This window comes from Tinamus guttatus, unplaced genomic scaffold (assembly GCF_059628265.1).
Source record: "Tinamus guttatus ecotype Peru unplaced genomic scaffold, ASM5962826v1 Tinamus_guttatus_pri_ptg001096l, whole genome shotgun sequence".
NCBI classification, from domain to species: Eukaryota; Metazoa; Chordata; class Aves; order Tinamiformes; family Tinamidae; genus Tinamus; species Tinamus guttatus.
In genome coordinates, this window is record NW_028289630.1 from 168,583 (window position 1) to 182,049 (window position 13,467).

General features: G+C 50.7%; 1 long non-coding RNA gene across 1 annotated transcript; it reads left to right on the forward strand.

Moving 5' to 3' along the window:
• The first annotated feature begins 10,834 nt into the window (after window positions 1-10,834).
• LOC148590772 (uncharacterized) lies at window positions 10,835-12,962 on the forward strand. The gene is made up of 2 exons (XR_015914255.1): window positions 10,835-10,983; window positions 12,917-12,962. It is a non-coding gene; the product is annotated as an uncharacterized LOC148590772 (long non-coding RNA).
• Window positions 12,963-13,467: the final 505 nt, after the last annotated feature.

The window sequence follows — 13,467 nt, forward strand, 5'->3', positions numbered from 1 at the left end:
CGATCCATCTAGCAGGGCCCAGCTGAAAACACGCCCTGGGAAGGAAGCACTTACCCCAAAAGGAGCGAGGCCAGGAGATGAGGATTATCACTTCAGCTCTTGCATTAAAGGCTTTGAATCTTTGCTAATTTCCAATAACAAGAATCACAGGGTTGACATCAGCCTTGGCCTGGGATAAGGATTCGTTACTGAAAAGCACTTTGGGCTGAATCACTACCCTTACTTTCTATGGCACACAGGGCTTCTTTAGAGGCTTCCCACCCAGATATTGTTCTGCCATCACACTGCTTGGCTGGGGAGCAAAGGGGTAGGTGTTAAGGATACAACAGGGGCGAGTATGACTGCAAACCACTAACCAGCCCTGCAAAAGCTCCCTGAAACACAGAGCAACGAGTTCAGCTGCTGTTCATTCAGGATTCACAGCCAGCTGAGAACACTGGCAGAATCACAGGGAAATATATTCACTGGCAGCTAAGCACTCACAAGACAAAGCAAATGGGACTAAAAGAGGATAAAAGGGAAAACAAGGAAGGCAAGGAAGTTTCCCAGCTCAAAACAATAGTTTTAAAACAAACTCCAAACTTTGAGATCAAAATGAATTATCAGAGGTTACTGCCACCTGCTTCACTTGTACATGGTCACAGACAAAACCAAAAAAGAAATTTTAAGACTCAGTCAAATAACAAGGCTTCAGGAAGCAGAAGTGCCAGGTGTTGCAGACAGAAAGGATTACAAACAACCAAGCCCACACAGCTCAGCAGAGAAAGGGGGGTCCCTCTGATGTGATGTGAGGTGGAAAAAAATCAGGCAAAATCCTCCCACAGCAGAACCACACTGCCAAAACCCAAGGAGGGCATCCCCCACAAGCCATCTGCTAATGTACAAATGACTCCCTTTGGGATTTCTCTCTTGTTGCCCTCCACACCTGTCCTGCATCAAACTTGACTCATTAATTCCTCCAGCTGTGATGTCTTTGATAAATTTCACAAAAGCTATGCTGAAAAGATGCTGAGGGCATCATTTTTCTAACCAATATGGCTCCTTATTTTCCCTTCCACATCTGTCACCCCATACTTAAAGACTACAAAAAGTGTGTCTTCTTATTTCAGATCCAGAGACACTCCTGGTTCTCTAGGCACAAAGTAAATTATGGGATCTCCCAAATACCAACTTTCAAGAGTCTGACTAATAACCAACCCCTTGAACCATCCTCTGAGACACAGAGGCAGGATGACAACCCCGAGAAGAGGTCTGGGTGTTTGTGCCTGGTCTGAGAAACAGAGGGCAGGGATGTGCCAGGAGTGAAGGCTGGTACAAGACAAAGAGGAGGAAGGTGAGCGGGGCAGATGCTCTTCCCTGTCCTAGAAGGGCAAGAGAGCTCAGGAAGGGAACTTCCTCCCTCCTGCTCTGCCTGCCCAGAAGGAACAAGACCTGAAATTGCCAAGAAAACACAGTCTGGGAAAGCTCATCACCATATCAGGAGTATATAGGACCTGCACACTTGAATCTGCCTACTAAGGAGGCTACTAGGAATGAAGCAACAACCCTAACAGTGAAATTAAAATCATCCCTTATCCCCTGAAGCCCATCTGTGCTCCCTGCCCAGGGAGCTGAGGAGAGCAAGCGGGGTCCAGATATTGGTGCCTGCTTCCCTTGCAGCAGCGGGTATGGAAACGAGGCGCGTCAGCAGTGGGGCCAAAGCACAGCTGCAGCCCCACGTGCAGCCTCCTGGCAAGGAGGGCAACCACAGGGCTGTGCCAGCCCCGCACATCCTGGCCACCATGGCGCCCACAGGAAGGGACGTGCTCAGAGCCTGGCAGAGCCACCAGGAAACTGCCAGCAGGTCACAAGAGGAGCTGCTGCAGAGAAAGCAAAAGCAGGTGCTCAGTCTCCTCTGCAAAAGCTGCCCTGGTGACAACACGATGTCCCCAAAACCCACCTTCCCCCACCGCCAAGGCAAGCTTTATGGCATCGAGACACTGTCCCCACAGACAAAGTTTAACCCTCTTCCCACGCAGCTCCTGCAGTTGCCTTACCCTCCTGCCCTCCTCCCCGGCGTGCAGCAGCATTGCCCAAACTGGCTGCTCAGCTGTGCGGGAGCTGCATGCTGGGACGTGTAGTCCCCGGCAGGGCCCTCGCGCCCTCCTCACATCACTGCTCTTCTCAGAGCTGGAAAAAAAAAATGAGAAGGCAACAAGGACAGCTTAGCTGCCCTGGTCCCAAAGCAGCGCTCAAGCAGAAGCAACCCTGGTGCTGTCAGAGTTGGAATTTCCTCCCCAATTTCACCTGCCACAACCTCTTTGCCTTAGATATTACCGTGTTTGCTCCACCTCTCTTCTTCACATCAGGATTTGGCCCTGACACACTAACCGCAAGGCCCCAGCTGCCTCTCTTTGCTGAGGCTACTGAAAACAGCTTTGGCAGCTGAGGACACATCCATCAGCAGGTCTTGGCTCGGGTGATATTTTTCACAAAGGCACTGAACAGAAGTTACTTTTAAAGCATCCTAAAAAGCAGCATGGCATTCCCAAAGTGCACACTGCGCACCTTCCACAGCATCAGGAAACTCTATGCTCCTCTAAAAGAAAATATTTTTTTAAAAAAACATGCCCTACCCCACACACACATCACCACAGGGGTTAATGTCCCCCAGAGTTGAGGAGCAAGCACACCCCACTGCCAGCTCCCAGCATGGAGACATCACCCATGTCTTTCCTGTGGGATTTCTGAAAGCCAGTGGTCATGTTGTGAGCAAGCCAGATCTAGGTGAAAGGGCAGAAGGACTGCTGACTAAGGGATAAGTAATTCAGCTGAGAGTCAGATAAGGAGTAAAAGAGCTGAGACAAACAAGTAGAGGGGGACAGTCGTTAAATGTAAGGACGCGTGGACACTGCTAGTTAGCCTATCACACTGTATAGTCAGACGCATGGACGCGGGGTCTTAACCAATCATTGTAAAGAAGCGCTCACGTGTTCCAGGAAGCCTTGCATATAAGCGCGCTTGGAACCCTGAATAAACTGGCACTGCTTGACCACATTGACCGTGTCCATGGTGTCCGAGACCCCCACATCCACACTTTCCTAGTGAGCAGCAGCCCTAGTTTTGCCTTCCAAAAATAACATTCCCAGCAGACTCCAAGCACCACTCTGTGACACCTGCTCAGCCCAAGCAGCCTCAGAGGTGCCAGGTGCCCCATTGTTCCCCTTATGCAAGCACCTGCCCTCCCAGAGGGCCCTTCTGCCAGCAGCTCCTGTCACCAGAGGACGGCAGCCCCTCACCACGGGGGCCAGGCACCCGCTCCAGCACCTGCACCCAGCACGGGATTTATCCCGTAGCAGGTGCAGGATGGGCCGTACGTCCCACTCCACGGCAAGGCCGGAAGGCTCCCCCCAAGGCACGGGGTACAAGAGCGATGCCCACCTGGGGCCGAGCTGCTCCCTGGAGGAGGGAGAGAAGGAGGAAGAGGCCCCATCCTAGCCGCGGCGCCGCAGACACAACGTGCCCTTGGTGGACGACGCCTGGGGGCAGCACCTGAGCCCCGCCCCGCTCGCATCCGGCGCAGGGGGCAGCGCGGCCACCAGGCCGGGGCGGCAGCGGGAGGAGCTGGGGGGCAGCTCCAAGCAGAGCTCGTCCCGACCCAGCCGCGGCTCCCCACACTGCATCCCCACCCGCAGCCCCTGCGTCCACCGCAGTGCCCTGCAGGCGCCGCGCTGCCCGGGCGCCCCCTGCTACAGAGCCCCCCCAACACCCCACCCGCCCCCGGCAGAGGCGCTGCCCGCCACATCCCCCCACTCACAATCCTCCGTCATAGCCCAATCCCCAGGCACAGAAACCAACTCCTCCCTCACATTACCCCCGCCAGCAGCCCCGAACCTTCTAAAACGAGATGAAGCATGGGGCACATTAACCCCTTCAGCGCCGCCCCGTGGTCACGACACTCACCTGCACCGCCTCCTACTGCGCCGCCGCTCCTTCCGGGTGCCCGTGCGGCCACGCCCCCCGCCCCCTCCACGCTGATTGGCGCGAGGGGCGGGACGCGGCGAACCGCGGGGCGGGGCGGCCAATGGGCAGGGTGGTGACGCGCAGTGCAGGAGGCCCATCTCCGACACGCACCTTCCACGTGCGGGTCTGTGATGACAGCAGCTGAAGGAGGCGGGCTCACGTACGGCGGCTCCCCATTGGTCGACGACGAAAGGGGCGAGGCCAGCCGCAGCGACCGGTTTTGGGATTGGGGGGGGGGCGCAGCTGCCCCCCCCCCCCCCCTCACGGCTCTCCTCATCGTCCAGCCCCACAGACAGAGGACCCCCACCCCCCCGCCATAGACCCCCCTCCAGCCCCCATGGATATCCCTGCCCCACAGACACGCCCCCCCCACCCCCACGGACACTGTCTCCTCCCAGCCCCACAGACAGAGCCGACCTCAGCTCCGTGAACATGGCCACATGTGGCCTTAAAATATGAATAGTCAGGAATATTCAGCCAGGGAAAAAGCGTTAAGGCCACAGGCGTTTGCTGCCGTCTGCAGGTGACCCTAGGCTGGGCAGAGTACATATGTCTCCTCATGGGGTACGGTGTGCTTCCACAGGCTCCCTTGCATCACTCGCCCTCCTCCCGCATGGCAGGCTGGACCGTGCTGCGCACACCCAGCCCAGGTCCATATGGGCAAGCCAAAGCAAGGAGAGGGTGAAGAAAGGAGCTCTGAGACCTGGAGCTCAGCCAGGGAGAGACTGCGGGGAATTTTACAGTCCTTGGAGGAGCTGGTAGGAACCAGCTGATCGGAGGCCCCTTGCAAGCCGCACTGGGCAGCAAGGCTGGGCCAGGCCCTGGACGCAGAGCAGTGACTCAGGCCCTCATCCCAGCCAGGTGAGGAGGAGGAGAAAGCCCAAGGGGGAGGCATTGGGTGTCGCTCCCCCTCTCTTTGCAGCGCACACAGGCGTCTGCTCCTGGGGCAGCCACGAAAGGGCTTGCCCCTTAATCTCTCCTGCAGCCTCTGCACATCACAGCACAACCTTGGGGCCTGCTGCAAGTGGCTGAGGGACCCCCCGTCACCTCCCGGCACAGCCTCCTCACACTGGGGTTCTTCTTGCCTCTCATCCCCTGCAGCATCTCACAGGGTGGGGAGCCAGAGGCCAAACCCTGCCTTGGTTTCCCCTTCCCCAGCTGATATGATGCCATCACTAGGGCTTTCCCAGGACAGGAGCCACCTCGGGGCCCCGCGGTGCCCAGCATGGCCATGTGGGTGCCTGCGGAGGTCCCTGGCCCTGGTGGCATGTGGGGCGGTCCCGCGCTGGAGGGACATGCGCTGACTCTGCAGGACCTGCAGGAACCTGCTTTGAGCAACATGCTCGATGTACCTGTTTGACCAAAATGGCTATAAAACCAGAGATAGGAATCAGGCTTTGGGCTTCTAGGTGTCCCTTCCCACCACCACTGCCTGTCACGGTGAGCAGTGCTCCAGGGTGACCAATCATGGGGTAAATCCATGCAGAGATGGGGTCCCTTCCATGCCTGGGATACAGCCTCGGTATTTTCTTCCAGGGAAAAATAAATCTGGCAGCACAGCAAGGCAATGCAGTCCTCCTCCTCCTCCTCCTGCCTGCGTGCACCAGGGAGACCTCTGAAGCCAGCCACACCAGCCTGGGTGTCATAAAACAGTGCTGGCAATGGGGACTGCCACGGAGCATGTCCCCTGCAAGCCCCTGTGGAGGTCCGTGGCCCACACTCTCTGCAAACATGCACCAAGTGAGCGGGGACCTGCCTGACCCAGAGAATTGCCTGTGATGCCCTGGAGCTGGTGTGCTCCTCTGCACAGGGAGGAGGCAGCTGGGCAGCAGCCCAAGGGCTGTGTCTGCATCACGTCCTGGAGGATGAGCCCGCAGGCACCCGTGTGTTGCACCTTGGCCGTGGTGACTCCACTGCCCCACATCTCCCCTCTGCAAGGGGAACTGGGGAGCCAGCACCTACTGGGTGCTGCCAATGTGCCCCAGTCCTGCAGAACCTGGGCTGGGGTGGCCTCAGGGGGAAGCCAGCACCAGGTACATGGCGCTGGCTACCAAGACCTCCTTTCAGAGCTTTTCTGAGCAAATATTTTCAGTAAGACCGCCATGAGGAGGCATAGTAGGCTCCTCTTTCTTCCCTCACTCCCTCTGTCCCTCCCACTCTCCATCCATCCTCTGCAGGTGGATTTTTGTTCTTCTACGGAGCTCCTGGCATGGGGTGATGCAGTGGCATCATCAGGATGGTTCCTGGCAGGCACCTGGGATTTCCCTGCACCCATGGAAAGGCTACTAGGTGCATCTGCACTGCAGGGGCTGCAGTTCCCTTCCCGGGTCTGTCTCAATGCATTCCCTTTCCCATCATCAGTTTGCTCATCTTTAACAAGGACATGTGGGAATGCTGCTGGTGTGTTAGACCTGATTAGAGAGGCTTGTACCAGCCAGTTTTTCCTTTAGATTTACTGAATCTCATCCTGCACCTGTTTGCTCCCTCTTTCCATCCTCATAACCTGAAATTTGACTGCCTCGGATCAAATATTTGTTTTTGTTTTCTGGCACAATCCAAGCACACTCAGCACTTGATGAAGCAGCAGCAACTCATGTGCTGCAGCACCCGAAGCCTCCTAGAGCTGCCACTCCAAACCAGCATGTGCTGGTGGCAAAGCTGCAGCGAGGAGGAGGGTTGGGAGCCAGGCACCCCTGCCCTTTCCTACAAGGCAGGCCCCTGCTTTCCAGGCAATACATCTGGAAAACTGCTGCACCTTTCTGCGTCCAGAAAATCCCCATTGAGCACCCACCCACATGTGACCGCTCACCATGCCCACTTGTGCAGCAAGGGACCGCATGCGCAGCGCAGATGTCTCAGTGCTCCTGTTCATCTGGAGCCCCCGGATCAACTCTCCTGTCCTGAATCACTGCTGTTCACGCAGTGCTCCCCACTTCTGTGTCCTGCTCTGCAGCCAGGATGGGAGCTGGGTGGCTGCTTTGCCCACATCTGGTTATTTCTGTGCTGGCTTCTCCCGCTTGTGGGGAACAGCAGGACATCTCTCAGAGCAAGCGCTTCTTGCAGGGCAGTTCCGGCTCCCAGCACCGGGCTTGGCCCCATGTGCCTGCCCTTCATTGCAGCGAGCGTGCTCAATCCCTCGCTGGGGTCTTGGAAGGATTTGGAATTAAACAGCGCAAAAATCCCTGCCAGCTGCCTACACTGGGGCTTCCTGGCTCAGTCTCGTGGGCGCTGCGCAGCCAGGTGCGCAAGAAAACCAGGTCACCGCCAGGGGGGAAGGCAGGCACCTCAGCCTCCTGCTCCCAAACCTGGGAAGCAGCCTCCATCGGAAAGCGGATCCCAGCGCTGCAAAGGCAGGCAAAGGGGTCCTGGGCACCAGGAGCTCCTGGCTGGGTACAGCGGAGCCTCCTCATCTGGGGCTGAGGTTCCCTTTGTGTTACACTGTGGAGCAGGGGTCCTCAAACTTTTTAAACAGGGGGCTGGTTCACTGTCCCTCAGACACTGTCGGGGGCCGGACTATAGTTTGGAAAAAATGAACGAATTCCTATGCACACTGCACATATTTTATTTGTAGTAGCGCACAAAAAACAGGAAAAAGAATGCAATATTTAAAATGAAGAACAACTGTAATCAACAAAAACAAATAATATTTCAATGCGAACTATGGGCCTGCTTTTGGCTAATGAGATGGTCAATGTTAGGTTCCATATTTGTCATATAGTCGTAGCATATGACATTTGTCCATAGTCGTAGCAAGTGATGCAAGTGTTCATCAGTTAGTCTGGATCTGGTTGGAGATTTCAGATGTTTCATTTGGGGAAAAAGTCTGCTCACAGACATAGGTGCTGCCAAAGATGGTTGCAATTTTGAGTGCATGGTTCCTGAGATTATGATATGTCTCTGAGGGGAGAGATGCATAGAAATTAGTAAGGCTGCTTGATTTGAATGCATCTTTCAGCGAGTCACAAGTCTGTAGTTCGGCCAATTCCATTTGGTAAATCGGATCAACAGTTTCAATGTCAACAGAAAATGGGTTCCGGAAAAGCTGTATGTCCTGTTCATGGAGAGGAAGCTCTTTAAATCTAATTTGAAACTCCTTTTGCAACATTTCTAGTACATCCATACATGTTTTGTTTGGGAATGCAACTGCTGGTTTTTCTGCAGGCAGGTTTTGAGTTGTGGGGAGATGGCAGAAGTTTTCCTCCTTTACTTGATTAATGAGCAGGTCTAATTTGACTTGAAATGCTTTCATATGTGAATACATATCACAGATGAGCTTCCCCTTTCCTTGAAGTTGGACATTGAAATTGTTGAGTAGCTCTGTTACATCTGTCAGAAACGCAAGGTGCCATTTCCATTCTGCATCTTTGAGCTCTGGTACTTCTTTGTTTTTAGAAAGCATAAAATCATAAACCTGTGGAAGTAAGTCATAAAATCGTTTCAAAACTCTCCCTCGACTCAGCCAACGGACTTCTGTGTGGTACAGAATATCTTCATAGGCAACATTTAGCTCAGACAGAAATTCCTGAAACTGTCTGTGGTTGAGTGCATGAGCTCTAATGAAGTTAACAGAAGAAACTACAATTTTCATGACAGAGTCCAGCTTCAGTGATTTACAACACAGTGCTTGTTGGTGGATGATGCAGTGCATGGCTATTGGATGTGAATGGTTGCGTTTGTCCATCTCTTTGTTAATGCGTGCAACCACTCCTTTCATGGACCCCACCATGCTAGGAGCACCATCAGTTGTCACACTGAATAGTTTACCCCAGTCCAGCTCCAAACCATTCATAGTTTGGCAAACTTTCTCATAGATATCCTCTCCTGTAGTTGTTCCTTTGATGCTTTTCAGTGCAGCAAGCTCCTCTGTGACTTCGAAAGAATCATTTGTCCCACGAATGAAAATTAGAAGTTGTGCAGAATCACGAACATCATTGCTTTCGTCGAGTGCCAATGAGAAATAGCAAAGTTTTTTTGAGTTTTGCAACTGCAGATTCAAATTTTCCCCCATTTCTTCAATCCTTCATGTAATTGTAGGTCCCAAAAAACTCACTGTACTAAATAAATCCGCCTTCTCTGGACACATCTCTGGCAACAGAAAGAAGGCATTCTTTAACAAATTCTCCCTCTAGGAATGCTCTGCAAGTGCGCACTATGAGCTTGGCAACTTGATAGCTTGCTTGAAGTGATGATATATTGAGCTGATGATATATTGAGCTTTTGCTTCACAGAAGTATTTTGCTGAGTTGTCAATCCATGTTTCAGTCTTAATATTTTATCTTTTCTCACTTGTCCGACCAAAGCATCATATTTATCTTTATGTTGAGTTTCGTAGTGTCGACGCAAACTGTATTCCTTGAACACAGACACTGAATTCTGGCATATCAGACAAACGGCTCTTTCTTTGTACTCCGTGAAAAAATAATCAGAAGTCCACTTTTCTTGGAATACCCTGCACTCGGAGTCAATGTTTCTTTTTTTTGACGTGATGGTGCGCGCGCTTCCCACTGGTGCTGGCTTGCTTGTCCTGCCTGGGAGCTGGAGGGAGGGAGGGAGGGAGGGAGGGAGAGACGGGGGAGCCGCCCACCTCGCTGATGCCGCCGCCCCCTCCTCAGCCCGGCCGCGCAGTCCGGAAAGGGCGGCCAGAAGGGACTGAAGGAACTTTGCCGCGCCGGGGCTCTGGCGATTCGCCCGAGTTGTCTGGAGTTCGCAGTGCAGAGGCTGCCGACTGAGCTTGCCCGGCAGAGGAGATGCCCGCGCCTCTCGCCTGCCGCGCATCGCGGAGGAGGAGGAGGAGGAGGACGGGGCGGCGGCGGCGCGGTTTGTAGCCGAGAGGTGCCCGCTGGGGAGGGCAGGTCGAGGACGAGGCGCTGGTTTCAGCCCAGTCCCGGCGGGTGCTTGGGGTCTGCGGAGGCGGCGCGCGGATTCAGTGGCAGGAAGTCATCTGCGGCTGCTTGGTTTCCCCCCCCAACCCCCGGCGGGGGGAGGCGGGGGGGTTCTGTAAATACCGGCGGGCCGGATTGAGGACCCTCGGGGGCTGTATCCGGCCCGCGGGCCGTAGTTTGAGCACCCCTGCTTTAGTGGATCACTAAATGTCATTTGTAATGTCTATTACTAGTAATTGTTCTTTTAAATGTCAAAGCATTTCCCTTTATTCGCTGAATCATTAGGTTGACTGCCCTGCTGTGATATCCATCATATGTAACCACTGCACTATTTCATTTTAAATCTCTTCTTAGCAGTAAGAGATGGAAAGATAACTGCACTTTAATGGCTTGCAAGTCACGTCGTTACAGGAGTGCTGCTCATTATATAGCTAAACCCCACATCCAATACTGATATTTCTGTATAGAATGGATCACAGTGGACCAGTTTCAGTCTGTATCGGCCTTCAGGCCATCTCTATGATTTTAAAGGCCTGGCCTATGATAGGTCATAGCCATGCTGTTGTTCCATATTATATCCTGATCTTTATGATATAACACTTTGTGCAGAAGGCAAGTATATGCAAGTCTTTGAAATAAAAAATAACTGCATTTCTAGAAAACAACAAAGGATGATTTCTCCTTATAAGCTGAAAGAACGAACTCTTCTCAAGTGTGAGTGTGTCTGTGTTCCCAGGTGGTGAGCTGTTGGTGGATGATGTGCATAAGCAATTGGATAGCATGTCACTTTATAACAAACACTATAAGGAAATAAGTAGAAAATCTCAGGATTAAGAATATATAACTAAGCGTACAGTTTATGGGCTTGGAATGTTTTACCATATGCACTAGAGGTGAGAGCTGTGCCATAAATAATCTTATTTTTGCTTCTCTCTTACCTGTCTAGCTTTCAAACCCGTATCAATGAGTGTGTCAAGCAAATGTCGGACATCCTCTGTCAAGTGAAAGGAATGGGAAATGCTCCTACTAACGCTATAAACATGGTGGTGCAAGATGCAGATAATGTTCTGAGACCATTGATGGATTTTCTGGATGGAAAGTAAGAGTGTGTTCAGATGTCTCATATGTGCAGTGCATCTAATTGGGAACAGGGTGGAGAAGGAAAATAGTTCCATGTTCTTGGGTAGTTCTTGAAATGTGCAGCCTCTGAATTCTCAGGTGGAGTTAATGCCTTCACAAGTCTGCCTCTCCTCAAGCCATGGATCATATATTTCTTCAGCTTTCCTTCAATACCACGCTTTAATCCCAATTCTCCCTTCTTCCCTTTGGCAAATATAGATATCAGCAAAGCATCATGCTCATCAGGTAGTAGGAAGACTATGAGGCAAGCAGTAAATAATAAGCTAACTAGCTTCAGTTTTCTCCCGTAACACCCTGTAGCCAGTTAGCAAACATACTGTAAAACCTACTTATGTACTAGATGCATTTGCTACTTAGAATCCCAGGATCTCATGTTTGGGTTGTATGTTCTGGTCATACCATGTGCTGTTCTGACTAACAAATAAGCTTTTGCACTAGGCGAGGTATATTTCTTCACATCCACCTTGAAGGAATTGAACTAGAGATCCATTGTTTTAATTAACTGTTGTCATTAATGCTATGTGGTATTATTCAACTGTACAGGGACATTTTGCTGCTAATTGCACATAATTCTTAGTATCAGCTAAACCTTGATCTGTGAAGCGATAGTTTTTAATTATAGTAGAAATTAATTTTCTTGATGATATACAGCAGTCCTTTATTTTGAAAGATGCAGCCAGCAATTTGATAAATACAGTGAGAGAAGTGAAGACTATTTGAAAGTTTGAGAAATAGTTGCCTTGCTAGCTCTCTGTACTTGGTCTTTCCATCTTTCAAGTCACCATGTAGCAAGTGACTCTTTGAGGCATTCAATACATCTAGGGCCTGTCTCGTTACTTTGAGCATTTTCCAGGCATGCCTTTGCTAATCCTGAAAAGCTATCCTCTTTTGTATCCCTGGGAAATTGGGGTTCTGTGAGCTTTTCATCCAGCTGCAGAGCAAGACATTTTGAGGATGGTAACCTGAGCCTGGATTCTCTTCTTCACGCCTCTATGGAAGAAAAGTCTTTTTTAAATGACTCCTGCATCCTACACACATCACATCAGTCCTGTCTCTATTCAGCTTTGTTCACTTACTGTCTAACCAGCTATGGGAAAATGAGAAATTTGGGAGAAGATGTTACACAATGAGGAAGAGTTGGCCAGTGGCCATGCACTACTACTGGCAGTAAAATTCCTGTTTTGCAGCTCTCCACTGTGGGACTGCAAAGATGGATCTATTGTTTCTTGGCCTTTTTGGCAACCTGTACAATGGTAAAGGAGGAATAAATGGGGTAATGCAGAGCTGCTTTATGTATGGCAGGTGCTTGCTGGTGAAGGCAATTGCAACTAAGTGCAGAGGAATCCAAGTAGTTCTGTTGATGTAGTTCTAGAGGTGGTTTGTTAAGGGACTTCAGCTATCAGAAGTTGTGCATTTGCAGGAACTTCTGCATAACAGCCTGGGAAGTATTAATTTAGGAATTCAGCTAAGATCGTTATAATCCCTTCAAGTTTTAAACCGTTTTTCTATATTTGTTTATGACTTTCTCTTATATACTTTGTAGGCTGTATACATCAGGAAGTATCTTCTTAAAAGGAACCAGGATAATAGTAACTGATCTTACCTAGGATATTCCCAGCTACCCAGCTAAGATATCAGTGATATTTTCCACGATCTCCAGGTCAATAAACAGAAATGACAGGTCAGAAATGTCAAGAACACATTTTGATCAATGTCATTAGTACCAGAATTCCAAGGATGAAAACAGACTACCCTATGAAAAGGGAAGATTTTTCCCATAAAGCAATCATTATGAGAAATTGTTTTGGATGGGCACTGATTACATACACATCTCCTTTCTCCTTGCAAATTGCATTTCTGGTACTTACTGAGTTCTTACTCTTTCCTTGCAGCCTGACACTCTTTGCGGCTGTGTGTGAAAAGACGGTGTTGAAGCGGGTGCTGAAAGAGCTCTGGAGGGTGGTAATGAACACCATGGAGAAGCTGATTGTGCTGCCTCCTCTAATGGACCACACGGTAAAGCCTTTTTTCTCCTTCCTGATTCATAGCAGAAAGTGTTACCATTCCCTGTGTAACTCCTTGACCAGCTGAGTCTTCTGTCCAGATGAATCAGTCTGTGTGTTAGCCGCTCTGGGAAGGTGTCTGTAACCCAGCAAAGTAAGAAAGCAGCTGTTAGCTTCAAGGTTTCAAGCTCTGGTACAAGGTTTGTTTCAAGGATTGCAAGATATAGAACAGATACTCCAGAAAGACAGCAATCCAAAATCTATGATCCAAAAATAGTGGCCATCAAGAATATCAGATTACATTCCTAATCAGGAATGGCAATCCTTTGAAGAAAGTGTGTGTACAGGATTATCTAGCAGTTAGTGTTGGCTTCATGGTGCTAGATCAACACCTGTAAACTCTTTTGCCTAATTATCATCATCTTATTAGTCACAATTCT